The sequence below is a fragment of the Oreochromis aureus genome, linkage group 13 (assembly GCF_013358895.1).
Source record: "Oreochromis aureus strain Israel breed Guangdong linkage group 13, ZZ_aureus, whole genome shotgun sequence".
Lineage (NCBI taxonomy): Eukaryota > Metazoa > Chordata > Actinopteri > Cichliformes > Cichlidae > Oreochromis > Oreochromis aureus.
This window is the reverse complement of record NC_052954.1, coordinates 23,043,819-23,057,992: the sequence shown is the minus strand read 5'-3', so window position 1 is coordinate 23,057,992 and position 14,174 is coordinate 23,043,819. Positions and strand designations below refer to the sequence as shown.

The 14,174-nt window shown below is 37.8% G+C and overlaps 1 protein-coding gene across 4 annotated transcripts in view; it reads left to right on the top strand.

Annotated features, from left to right (window-relative positions):
- Positions 1-14,174, top strand: part of chrm3a (cholinergic receptor, muscarinic 3a) — an 85,869-nt gene that overhangs the window by 25,289 nt on the left and 46,406 nt on the right. For all 4 annotated transcript variants that reach the window (XM_039621392.1, XM_039621390.1, XM_039621391.1 and 1 more), the window contains exon 2: positions 8,463-8,577. The gene's annotated coding sequence lies outside the window, so the exon portion shown is untranslated. The remainder of the gene's footprint in view (positions 1-8,462; positions 8,578-14,174) is intronic.

Sequence of the window (14,174 nt, the reverse complement as noted above, 5' to 3'; positions counted from 1 at the left end):
TAACACTGTTTCTCCTGATGTTGCGGCACCGGCCTTTTAACCACATATTTCACCTCTTTTCTTTATTTAGGTATTTATTTATTTATTTCATGACACTCCACAGGAAGTATTTCATAACTATCACTGGTACAGAAAGATGGATATTAGAAATAGCCTTTGTCTGATGGAAGACCATCTTTATTTGAAATCCTAGAATATCCTTTTGTTGGTACTGGCGATGGAACAATGCAGTTAAATTCCTTTGTGCATGAATAATTCTTTTTGTGCCTTTCGGGACATTGTAATATAGCCCTCTTTCTCAAACAGTTGTGAGCTAAATGGAATTGGAATGAAGCACAGTGTTTGGGAGTCGGTGTTCTCCCATTTCTGATGACCGATGGCAGAAGAGAGATGAAAAGCCTAATGTAAAAAGCCGTGCCTCTGCTTCTTTTCCTCCCCACCTCCTCTACTCTCTGCTTTCCTCCCTTCTCACCTAAGCTGCAGTGCATCTTTTCAGTGTCATAAAAGAATGCAGACGGGTCTGCCAGTCCTGTTCATATACACAGCAAATAGATGGGGAAAACACGCAGCCACATATTCCGCCTCTTCTTCTCCCTGCCATTCATTCCCTCCTCATCCTTATTTCCATTCCCTCTTTTTTCCCACCTTCTTTCTAAGTTATGGTAGTGTACTTCATCAGGGAAGTACCAACAACCCACACAGTTTTGGCTGATTGAGCATGCTAAGAGCTTTGAGCTTTTGGGATTTTGAATTCTTTTATGCTACTTTGTGGTATTTGTGATGATGAAGCCCTGGATGGTGGCTGGATGAATGGGTTGAAGAATTTCACTCTGTGCAGCAAGGATACCCATCATTTGCCAAGCAAGCTGCATTCCGCTATCCATCAAAGGCAATGCTATCCATTAACTTCAATGTGAAAAGTTGACTTGTACACCAGCTGGATGCTATACATTCTGAGTCAGTCTTTGTTCTTTGGGTATTTTGCTACCAAACTCTAGGCTTTTCTGTTTTCCTTCTGTGTAGTTAAATTGACCAGATTTTATATAAAAAAATCTACTTTTCAGGTTTGTGTTGCTCAGTTAGTGGTCCCATTTGGCCTAATAGTTACATTTATTTTTTCCCTGTATCCTTCACACCTCTGCGCCTCACGCCTCCTCTTATGCTGTCAGCACACATTCACAGTATCTCTAATTGAGTTTTTGGACAGCCTGCCCGGTCTCAAACGCTCCACGAGAGATAAAAGAAATTTTGCATTACAACATCAAAGGGTCACCCCCCCCCCCACTCCCCATCACATAGACACACAGCCTCATCCCATTCCACTCCGACACTCACCAAAACATGTTAAGATCAAATGAACATCTAAGGTCATAGCAGCTACTAAGGGTTAATGATGTGGAGACCGGGATTGGATTTTTTAATTCACACTCTGGGCAGATAAATACCCTCAACCCATGCGAGTCCCATCCTTCCACTGATGACTCATGCACTTTGCAAACAGCCTGTTTATTTAAAGTACTTAATATGAATACATTTGACTGTAATTTGACTTGGCTTGGGTTAGACCTGTCATTATCTGACACTGTCTACATCACCAGGATCAATAGGCTGTTAATAGGAGCACATCTAAATTCATGGCATAATGGCATGAATTATCCTCTAGTACAGAGGCTTAGTTCAAGTTAGAGGTAATTCACAGTGAAGTGGCACATTCCTGAAATAATTTTATTTTTTTTCTCCTTTTTATCAGTTCTAAATCTCTTAATGTAGTAGGATTTTTCTTTACTTGGTATATCTCTTACTTGGGTTTTCTTCAGTATGCTGCTTTATAATTTATATAGAGAGCCAGAGGTTTTAATCCACTGACCCTGACTGATAGAATTCATCTAAATAAACACTTGAAAGTGGAGGTTTCTCTGTGTATTTGTTAGGGATAGTCATTAATATGCCCGTGAGTCATTTGCTGAGTTTGCAAACGCTTCTTTTTGTATCTGACTTGCCATTCAGCATAGACGCTTTATCAGCCCAGCAGGTATTTCAGGGCATTTCAAAACCTATTTACTGCATGTGAAATCAGCTATGGTTTCAGTATATGTTACTTTGCTGAAATACCTGTCTCAAATGCAAAGGCCAAAGAAAAATCCAAGTACCCTGTGGAGTAAACAAACATACATTGTTATTCATCAAAACTTTTGTTTGTGTATTCACCATCGCCACTGCAGAGCTGATTGTTTGTGCATTTTAAACACAAACACAAATTCGGTGTATGTCTCTTTTGCTTGCTACGACCACAAGCCAGTGCTAAGCCTGTAAAAACAAGGAGGGCCCGCTCGAGATCTGGTGATTTTAAAAATTAGATCTATGAGCCGATTCTTTTTCTTCTTTCAGACACACAAAACATAAACAGATTTTCCTGGCATATTTTTGTTGTATCGTCAGTAGAGCCCAATATGTTGGCCGATATTAGCTATCTGCTGCTATATCAGTATCAGCATTTATAAAAGCCCACAAATTATAATTTCAAAAGTAGAGACAGGAGAAACACCCTTCAACTGTGTTATGAGTGTTGATGTTGGACAATTTGTCCACTAGAGGGCACTCTCCAACTTTACTGTTGGCAATATGAGTTTGGAACGCTACAAACACAACAACCAGCTGATATTTAAACAAATAATCTGCAATATTTTGTGACAATTTCTTAAGGAAATCTGTTTGTGTTGTTTGGGACTGATAGAAACAATTATTGGCAGATATATCAAAATATCGACATTGATAATAAAAACCCTTTATCGGTTGTAACAGTAAGTCATGGCAAGTTGTAGATGACCCCTTCATGCTGGTTGTTGTGTTTGTACATGTAGCATTACATGAGCCATTACGCTGTTATTATGCTGATCCCAATGTATTGACATATAGTTAATACTGGCTGACTTATCAGTCTCTAGAAAGAGTGCAGGAGCCTGTGTGCTCATAATTGTGCACGACTCAAACTAAACAAATTATCTTAATAGTGGTAAAATTCCCAGTGTGTGTTTTTACTTTACTTTTTATTATTCTTAAAGCAAAAATGTGCCAGTCCAAACATCCCAAATGCTTAAGTCTTGTTGTCTTTTGACATGAGAGTGTGTGACAGCTTCCCTTTTGAGTTTTCGTGGTACTGACCTTTGAGTTTATATTTGGATCACAGATTGTGCCTCTAAAGAGCTTAACTGTCTCACATTCATGCAGTTTTTTGGAAGGTCGCAAAGACCTGTTCTGCCATCACTGCTGATTAATCTGAAAACAAAAATTGAATGACTCTTAAATCTGTCTAAAAATTGGCTCTGACGGTGTAGATATTGTCTCGGTGTGGACCACTTCAGAGAGAAGACTTAACAAATGTGCGAGAGTGAGAATGCCTTGGCAAATTTTCAAGGCCTTGTTCAATGTCTTGTTTCCTGGAAGGAATACACAGCAAATATCTATCATGCAGACAATTTGCAATATTTTTAACTTCACGAAGCAGATCACATGCAATTTGTTCAAATGTGTCACTGACAGAAAAGCAAACGCCACAGTTGAAAGTTTTACTTTTTGCTCTCAGTGAATGAAGTGAAACCAATTTAGATCTCAGGTTTAAGTTCTCTGATTTGAACGTGGAATCTCTTTATTCTCTTCCAAGCTTTTAAAAGTTATGTCCCGTAGTTCATTTTATCTGCCCTTTATTTCATGCTGTTTGCTCTCAGTCTGTCTGCCTCATTTTCATTTCCAACCCTCAACTCTTTCCTTCCTTTAAAGCCTCATGGGCTTTATAGTGGCTGCTTCTCTTCCATCTGTTTCCCAATCAATTTGTTCTCATTTCCTGCCAATTGGTCCACCTCCATGGGCTAAGGCTCATTTAACAGGAAGCATCGCATGTTGAGATCATCAGCTGTAGTTATGGTGATCAGCCTGTGAACCTTTTGCCGTCAGGGAAGCTTGCCTGGATTTTAGCCATTTGTTTGAAGTTTTGAATGTAGCCCTTTACAAGACCACTGTATGTGTTCGTGTGAGGACATGACAGTGTTTTAGCAGATGGTTCACAATTTCACTCATTTTAACAGCGTGAAATTTTAATGAAGAAAACATTGTGCCTGTGGTCAGGCTGCTGTCAAGGTTTCTGTGGTTTGACATAGGAACCTTTTTTCTTGGTAGCCCGATTTAACAATCCGCTATTTGTTTGATATGTCATGGAAAGACAGCTGACAGAAGACTGCCAATCATATTTATGTTCAGCGTGTGTAAAACAAAACGTCCTCACAGTGCAGTGAATTTGACTCCCTATTAGTTTATTGCAGCTTTCTTAAACACGGATATCGATTATCACTATCATGCATTTTTTTTTAAAGACGGCGCCTCTCTAATCTCTTTAGGCATTAATGTCTCACCCATACAGTATTACTGTTAGAGCTGCTGCTGTCTTTCACAGAGCCAATCTGGAATTCGTGTGCTTCTCTGAGCACAGAAAACAGAAGGCTTACAAAAAAATCCTCATTGTCCTCACTGATATGCCAGAAAGATTTTCTTTTTCTTCCCCTCTCATAAATTTTAAAGCAAGCTTTAGCTCACAAAGTGGTGACTGAGTGTTGATCAGGAGAAGGCAGAGCAGCTCTGCTGACCAGCCAGCTGCACACATATTAACCCTCCCGTTTTACATGAGTTTCAGAAGACACTGAGGAAAAGTGTGTGGAATGTGTGCAGTCTGCATAGTCCAGTTAAGGTCTTAATATTTTGGTTAAGCTGTTTTCAGCTGCCTTTGATAGCCTACAAATGAGTTTCCCAGTTCATATGCATAAACCAATTAACAGATGATCCGTGTCCACCTTTGTGGCATGACAGCTCTTTTGACTTAAGAATACCGTCCTTGCATTAGCTCATCTACCCCACAGTTAAATCTCAGTGCATTTTAAATATCACAAAATGGATTTTTTAGGAAGATGAACATCTATACTATGATTGCACTGTATGTAGCACGCAGTATATACCATGTGTATGCTGTCTATCATCTTTATGGCAAGCTAAGACAATCTTAATGTAGTTTAATCACATTACCGCTGTATATAATACACAATACAGAGCTGTAGTGTCTGTCTGCTGCTCATGAAGTAGCCAGTCTTATCAGTGGGAGCAGATGGAGAGCGTCCAAGTGAGAGGCTCAGTCTGGCTCCATGTATGTCATAAGTAAGAGGATGACCTTGGCTGAATCTCAACTGCAGTTCAACCATAAGAAACAGACTGTTTCTTTCTGTCTTTCTGTGGATGTCTATGTTTCTGCCACTCTCACAGGCACATTCATACAAACTGCTTTGCTCCTACACATTCCCATATGCAGTGTTACAGCTGAAGACAATATACACTCCTCCATACATTTATAACACGCTCCCTGAGGCTCTTGCAGACCCTCGCATGCAGATACTTAGTCAATTGTAGCATTTATCGCAGTAGAGTAAACATTTTTTTTCTTTAGCGAAGTTTGGACCCTATTTTTTATCATGCCCCAGCAAAACTTGAGGCTCTTAAATTAAACCGACACTGACTATTTGACTTGTATAATATAAATCCTAAAACACATTAATCAAGAGCAGTTTTTCTAGGGTCTGTGCAGTTGTTCTCACTTTTCTGCTCTCACAGTTTAGGATAAACATTCAGTGAAAAGTGATATCAATGGATTTTCGGCCAATAAAATTGAAGAGGGTTGCTTGTAGATTTATATTGGACCAAAGCTGGGTGAGATAAGGGGCTCAGTTGTGGAGGAAGAGAGATATGAGACTTTGAGTGATAGATTTATGAGATTTGCACCGGTTTACATTCGTGTTTTAGTTGTTGCCACTGCAGCTTTACCACATTCTCTCAGTCCTTTCTGTTCTCAAAACCCATTAGACTTATACTGTATGTGCCTTCTTTTAATAGATGTTAGATGCCCAGGGAGTTTCTTTCTTCTGGCACCATCAACTTTTATTATTTTATAATGCTTCCAGAGTTACATCTGCCCATTGTAAATTCCTACTTACAAAGAACTATTCTAAATAGAGATTCACTCTAAAAGTGGGTTGCAACATGCGAACAGGTCATTATGTAAGATTAGTTCTTATGTTAGAGTATTTAATTAATTTTTCAGGGAAATCTGATACTGTTTACAAGCACAGCTTACAAGATCAGGAGTTGAGAAACCAACACTGGTACAAAGGTAAATCTTAGTCCCTGAAGGTTCTTTTCTATATCAGATATTAGGATACTATTTTGGCTAGCAGCCACCTACAAATGGGCTAAAATTATCCATTTGTAGCATTTTAGAAAAGTATTATGTCATCATACATGAATTCATTAATGATTATAATGCCATGATGTCTAACAGACCTATTATCCACCCATGAATTCTTTTATGCTTATCCTTATCAAGGTCGCAGGTAGGGTGGTGGTGGTGGTGGTGGTGGTGGGGGGGCTGCTACTATAGGTATTAACCTAACCCCACTAACTGCATCCCTTTGTACTGTGGGAGGAAGTCAGAGTAACTGAAAAGAATGGTGGGGTCGAGCGAAATTCAGGACTTTCTTGCTGCGAGGCAACAGTGCAAAACACCGCCCCAAACAAAATCACAGCTCTGATACTGTAGCATGGGCATATCGTACTGATACTATAGTACTCTAATACATGGAGATAAAAATGAATTGACATGTCTGAGTTTGTAATTACATTTTCTTACATAATTTTTCGGACAATATGCGATGAACTTTTGATTGCTGACTGCTGCAGATGTTTTCTTGCACATCAACTTTGTATTTTCAAGCTCATAGATTTCTCGTGTTTGAATGGTGAACTAATGCTAAGTAGGTTAGAATTTTTTTAACCAGCTGGTGCAACACAACAAGACCCGAGAGCAGAGATCAGGAAAAATGTTGTCAGTTTTTTTAAATTCTATTTGGCGATTTATGCCTGCGCCTGGTGTATGAATGCTCAATCTCCACTTTAACAAAGGTCTGCTAATTAAACATGAGTTTCTTTTCACAAGGCCCACAGTTGTATTTTGAACATGAACGATTCAGTTTCCTCCTTCAGAACAGTTTTAATTCAAACTGTGAACTAAAACTTATATAATTACTTGACCTTTTATCTGTTACTTTAAAGCAGTGCCCTTCACATGTACTGTATAAAACATCTCTGTAACAGAGTACTAATGAGCTATTGTACGTCGACATTCTCATATCTGGATAATTACCATTTCACATTATTGTGGGAAAAGCCCCCTCATTCATTGGGTATTTCTTATAAACTGAGACTCAGATCAAGTCTTGTTACAGATTTAAAGTGGAAACTTGAAAATGGTAATTGTCTTGTTCGGTCTCACTTGAGAACGCCTCTGCAGACTCTGCTAAACTGTGAAGCAGATAGGCCAAGCAGGGTCATTGGTATTAGGATGAAATACTCCATGTTGTTAAAATGTCTCATTTTAAATGCTACAAAACAGTTGTTCATTTTTATTTAAATTTTGCCTGTTTTCACTTTAGTGCTCATGCAGCCACTGAAAATGTCAGTGTTACTAAAAAAAGATGTCACTGTAGAGAGTCGTCCTTGCTTAGAAATGTCATGCAACTTCCCATTAGAAAGGAAATATTTCCTCGATTGACCTTTGAGGTGTAATTTGTATGTAACACGAAAATGAGACCGGTATGCTCATTTATTTCACAATGCTGGAGGTGTTTGTGAATTGTTTGAATATTAGTATCAAGCCCGTGCCTTGGCCTTCTTCCTCTCCATAACTCTTTTTCATTAACTCATCCAAGCCAGCTATGACTTCCGTTTTTAATAAATGTTTTTTCAGTGTGGGAACCGCTCCATTACTTCTGATTATTTTTAATGGCAAGCTCATTCTTTTGTAGTACATTCACTTGAAGACTGTTTTAATGAGCTCTCAGAAGGTCTGCTTCCTTAGCCTCTGGCTAGATCCAGTTATGTACAGCAAGCAACTCTACTAGACCAAGACTATATAAGGCATGAACACTTCCCTAGACATGAAGACATGCCATTCTTCCCTTTGACAGATATTATCCAGTGGGGAATGGTAGCCACACGATTTGAGTAGATCCTTGATTGTAACATATTGCATAAATAAAACATAAAGAAATATTTTAACATTGCAGGGGATGTCAAGGTATTTTGCAGAGTAATATGAGCTATTTGGCTGTGTTATATGTTTAGTTACCGAATAAAAAGATATTTTATTTTTAAAGCTGAAATGTTTAATTTCTGGAGAGAAAGACTGGTCATTTTTGACCGAATTGAAATTAATATTACAAACTATCCACCTGTTAATGATTGACCTTCAGATGAATTGCTACAAGGCGTGCTATACGTGTTTCACTTCCTAATTTGGACACGTGTGTTTTTAACACATTATCTTGTTTTCTGTCCTTATTTCTGCCCCCTGCTCCCTGTCTGCCTTCCAGACGCCATGATCCGGCTGGAGGAGGATAATCGTGCACCCCCAGTACACAGCATGGACACCAAAAGGCACTCTGCTGAAAGGTGACCTCCAGGAATTTCACCTCCACAAATTATTTGGTGAGTTAAAAGTGAGAGAATCTCCTGTTGGCCCATGACACCATCTTCCCCCCGTGTTACCTGACCTGCTGCTTAACCCAAAAGTTCGTTTTAGACATTTAAATGAAGTCCTCTAAAACAGAAGACATAAAAAATTTGTACAGTTTTATATTTGCTACCTTTTTAGGAAAAAAAGTTCAGCATGGATTTATGTTTTTTGTTGATTTTTTCTAGCACCCTAAAGCGCTGATTGAATGAGCTATGCTTAAAATTGTTCCTTTTGATCTGCAAAAAAGGTTTAAGTGCAAAAAAGGCCTTTCCCCAATTAAGATAGTATATTTTTTTTATGACTAAATCTGTTTTTCCTTTAGTATCATTCAGAAAAAGAGACACAATGCACGTTGTATTAGTGTGTGTGAGCACTCCTCCTGCAGCTCTTTCCTCCCCCTGACTGTTTTAAGCCCTTCTGAGCAAATGAGCATAGCCATATGGCTTATACTTATTCTTTTGGCAGCCCTCTACTCAACCCATTTCACCAGTGGTCTCACTTCCTGTGTGGACTTATTATATAGGTAGGTCTATAATTTGCTGAACAGAGACACAATTTTTGTAGTTTTGACTATGTACGCTAGTGTTTAGCTGTTAGCTTTAATTCAGGGGGTTTTACAAAAATAAAACCTCATTCATTGTTTATTAATTAGAGCAATTTTATACATAGTCTCCTGTTTTTAGAGCCTCAAAACTAACTAACTGTCACTATGCTTTGGGTCATTATCACTATTTGCACCGTGAAGTTCTGTCTGATCAGTTTTGCAACATTTGGCTGAATCTGAGGAGAGTATAGCCCTCTACACTCCAAGAGTCATCCTGCTGCTTCTATCAGTAGTAACAGCATCAATAAACACTAGTGACCCGCTTCCACTGGCAGCCATACCTGCCCATGCCATAACATTGCCTCGATTATGTTTGACAGATATTGTGGTATGCTTTGGATCACGAGCCGTTTGTGACCTCCTCCATCTCTTCCCTTCATTCTGGTACAAGTTAATTTGCCCAGAGATTTCTTTTCAGAAATGGCTTTCTTGTCCTTGAGTATAACCAGTGGTTTGCTCCTTGTTGTAAACTCTGTATTTACATTCATGAAGGTGCCTCTTTATTACTCACTCTGACAAGGACATTCCTACTTCCCCTGGAGTTCCCCTTCCCTTTGACTTGATTAGATGTTGTAAATTTGTTTTACTTAACCATAAAAATAATTCTGTTATCTTCTACTTTAGTTGCCTTCCTCGGTCTTTTGGGCTTTATGGTGTTGCGGAGTTGGCAGTGCATTCTTTCTTTTTAAGAATTTACCAGGTTATTGATTTGGCTATGCCAACAATTTTTGGTATTTATCTGATTTGTTTAACTTTGTTATCGTTTTTTTCTTTCAGCCTAATGAAGGCCTTCCTCACTTGCACCAACATCTACTTGGGACTCATATTTAAAATTGTAGTGATAAAATATAAAAGGCAATTCTGAAAACGGGCCACTATGTATAAAATTTTCTCCAATTCCTAAACAACTGCAGATGTTTTGTAACACCCCTTGAATTAAAGCTGGAAGGTTGCCCTTCAATCACATCTCAGTTGTTTGATTTAAAACCCATGTGTGGTGGTGTACAGAGGCTCATAGCTGACTATGAGAATGTTACAGTACCATGCTGATGGTAGAATTTAGCTCAAAGCATCATTTCCACAAAGTACAGCCCCCCACAGCTGCTACTTGAGTTCTTATTTTCTAGTTTATCAAAAGTGTCACCTCTTGTAGATTTTAGTTAAAAGAAATCATGTGTGCAGATAACTTCTCATGAGGTAAAGGGGTGTAATGAAGTGGTAGCAGAACTCTTTCTTCCAGTCGATCAAAACAGCATGATCCGGTATTATCCTGCAAGCCTGCCTGGGAAGGCTCTGATTAGTCCTGCCTGAGGAGCTACATTAATATGAGTCTAACAACCATGGATAAAACTGACTTTAATTCCTGAACAGTTAATAAAAATGCAGTTAAAACCCCTTGAATAAAAGCTGAAAGTCGTCACTTCGATCACATCTGGATTGTGTGATTTAAAGTCAACTGTTGTGGCGTACAAAGGCAGAACTACAAAAACGGAGTCTTTCCCGAGTAAATTATTATTCATGCACTCAGCTAATTCAATCTGAAAAGACCTGTGATTGGCTAAAGTCGCCTGTCACAGCCTAGACCTTCTAAAACCTGAAAGCAGATCCCATGTTCTTTCTCAGACCAACTGCATTGCAATACAATATAAGGTCATAATGAATTTTTAAATCCTAGTGACGCCAAATTATATTACCAACCAGTTACTAACAAGCATGCAATTCATTAAAACATTTAAACTTACCAACTTCGTTTCTAAGCTGCTGATTAAAACACAGTTGGTGCTCGTTAATAGGATCAATATAGTTTTGGTTTTGGCATTTTTATGGGCTGTTATAACAACTATGACAAGATGATTATTCAAAATATTTATCCAAATTTGAAAAAATATATCTAATCGTTGAAATCTCTGTAGACCACTAAATTTAAACTACCCGTGTAAAAATGATGGTGAAGTGCGCTTGATCTTAATTTAGATGCACAATCCAGGCACTTTGCTTTTGCGAAGGCCCATGTAGGGTAGCAGTCCTCAGTGGCAGTTGCTCAACATCTGTAAGTTATTATCTGCAAAAACAAAATATCAGCACACACAAGACAGTAAAAAATAATCAGCTGTAATAATAATGACATTTGGCAGATGACAACAACCACAATGCAAAAACACAAACGCTACTACCAATACTTAGATGTACAATAATAAATGTGATGCTTAATAATGTGTAATGTGAATAGGCAGCATTGCTTGGGAAAAGCAGTATGCGTGTGATTTAATTGGATCAAGATTTGCTTTTAAAAAAGAACCCCAAAAATGTTGTTAAAGGCAAAGTACTAGTGTCACAAAGAGGGCGACAGGCTGTCCCTTGACAAATGAAATGAATATTTGTGTTGGATCCCGAAGTGGAGAGGCTGGGATTTTGGTTGTGTGGTCTCAAGTTATATTAGTGATAATTATTTCTGTTATTTATTCTTCGCTAATAGCAAAAATTGCTGCAAAAATAAAAGCTAAGGAAGTACCATAGGTCGTATAATAATCAGCTCCTTTGGTCTGCATGTTGAAGTATCAGTAATGTGAGATATTGAACCACAAGTTCCTCCTGGTGTGTGTGTGTGTGTGTGTGTGTGTGTGTGTGTGTGTGTGTGTGTGTGTGTGTGTGTGTGTGTGTGTCAGAATAAAAAGTGCTGTATAAAAGTGTGAATGGGGGTTGTAGTCGAAAGTCTATTGCTCAGAGTAAAAAATGTTATATAAGTTCCAGTTCCTTTATCATCAGTGTATTATTTTAATTATTTATGTGCTGCTTTATCTATTTACTGACTTCAACCTGGTGATAAAACCTTTGAATTACATTAACTTGTGACCTGACATTAGAAAAGAACTTGTGTAAGTCTTGTTGTTTTGTAAATAAAGACAGTAAATTAAAAAAAACTATGATAAAAAAACTATAAAAGTAATGAAGTCCAACCCCTGAGTATAAATAACATAGGGATGATAGGTTGTGATAATATTATCTATTTGGTGCATAGTGCTGCAGAACTTTTTCTGATAAAATATAACTTCAACTTCTCCTGAAAAGTTTGCATCAAATGATGTAGCCTTGGATGAGGCTTCCTCTTAATGGAAATCTGGTCTTCCACTGAACCGATGATTGATATCAGACTTGCATTCATTTGACAGTAGATACCTCAGGCTATAATCCATGCAATCGCTATAAGTGAAATAAACACACACAAAAAGCACCCCAAAAAACATTAAAATCAAGCAAACATTAAAAAAAGTCATTAATTGGCCAAAGGCAAGGCTCATTTATCGCTAATGAAATGGTGCATGCATGCAGTGTAAATGCTATGAAGAGTTCAGTGGGTTTACAGTGGGCTTGTCACCAAGCAGCACATCTGTGAGGGTGGTTCCAACAGCAAATGTGGTTAAAAGCACTCAAGCACTGGATAGGATTCAGTCAGCGTGCATTTAATTTGGGTTTGGAGTAACAGGAGGCATGGACACGGTTATACAAGAGATATGGACAAACACATTTGTGAATGTGTAGGAAGGCACAGATAAACCATTTCTGTCACCTCATTTCTTAGAATATCATTACCTGTCTAAAGTAATGTGTTTGTCTCAGGTTTGTTTCATTTCATCCATCTCAGCCATTTGTCTCTTTGTTACATTTTATTGGACATGCACAATGTTTGGTGGCAGATTGTAATCACTATGGTTTAAAGTGCTTTGAGTTTTGTTTATCCAAAGCTAATCATTTAAAAGGTCACTGAGGATTTTAAAAAAAAAACAGCTTCATTGATATTCAAGAAAGCTTCAGATATGCACCCTATACTAACTGGTCACCTGACAAAATCAATTTTCTAGCAACAAAAAATTACAGAAGTTGCATTGCTACATTTTTTAAACTTTATTTGCAGACTAACTCAGTAAAATGCACCATTCAGTGCTGGCAACTCTCTTATCTTTTTTGTCATAAGACCTGGAGCAGTAATTATTGCTTCACCATTACATGGTCTACAAGAAATCCTTAAGATAAATGACAAAACAAATTAACTAATTAATTAGTAATAAATTCATTATTTGGTTATTTCTGTTTGTTGTATAACATATGTCAATTATCTGTAAGATTCCATTTTTTGAAGCCACACTATATATATTTTTTTAGTTTCTGTTTTGTTGCATATCCTAACTTGATCTGGGGAACTGATGAAGCATTTGTGAGAACAAAAGGTGAATTATAGTTGGGGAAACCATTCCATTGGGACTTCATTAGCTAGTGGGCTCTGTACTATAATACTTCAAACATTATAAAAACCTATTTGGTATTCAGCTGCAGTTCTCAGGGGCTCGTATTCGCAATTAAAGAATAATCTCTCACTAAGTTAAGAGTTAGGAAATCTCCAATAAATACACATACACACACACACGCACACACACACACACACTTCTACTAAGCTCTGTCCACACAAAGATTTGATGATATTTGGCGACAGTAGGATTAGGGCATTTTGAAACATTGTAGTGATTGTTGTTTTCACTTTGCTTAAAAACTCTTTATCTCTGGCAAATGAAAAGCCCATTTTTCATTAACAGTGTATCTGTGTATATAAATGCAAATGATGCCATCCAAGTGGATGGAATTCAATTTAAATAATGATCCGATACATTTCAAAGTGCTGTTTTTGAAATTGGCTCTCTTGGGACCGGACAGCTTGGAAAGGACTTTGCCAGCATTTTTGTCCCCAACACTAAAAGTCAAATACCAATCACATCACTTGAGAGATACAATAACTCTGCTAAATTATGTTGCAACAGAAACATGGTAACTGCCTTTTTAATTTCTACTATTTACCTGTCACTTTGTATATGTGCACTGGAATACTTACTCTGCTTTTTTATGTTCAATTCAATTTTCAGTTGTATTTATATAGCGCCAAATCACAACAACAGTTGCCTCAAGGCGCTTTAT